This window comes from Meleagris gallopavo, chromosome 30 (genome assembly GCF_000146605.3).
Source record: "Meleagris gallopavo isolate NT-WF06-2002-E0010 breed Aviagen turkey brand Nicholas breeding stock chromosome 30, Turkey_5.1, whole genome shotgun sequence".
Classification (NCBI taxonomy): Eukaryota; Metazoa; Chordata; class Aves; order Galliformes; family Phasianidae; genus Meleagris; species Meleagris gallopavo.
This window is the reverse complement of record NC_015040.2, coordinates 1,728,661-1,728,871: the sequence shown is the minus strand read 5'-3', so window position 1 is coordinate 1,728,871 and position 211 is coordinate 1,728,661.

The window sequence follows — 211 nt, the reverse complement described above, 5'->3', positions numbered from 1 at the left end:
GGGGAGAAGAGGGTGAGAAGCAAATATCCAAGCAAAATTCAGAATTGCTTTCTCTGTCCTGCCTGCCCCTGTGCTTTGCTGCTGCCATGGGGCTGCCCAGGAGGATGGCTGCTCCTCGCAGAGCTTTAGCTGATGAGTTTTATACTGCAGCAGCAAGACCTGCCTTCTGCACTGATGTCAGCACTCAGGGCGGGACTTTACAGCCCTGTGG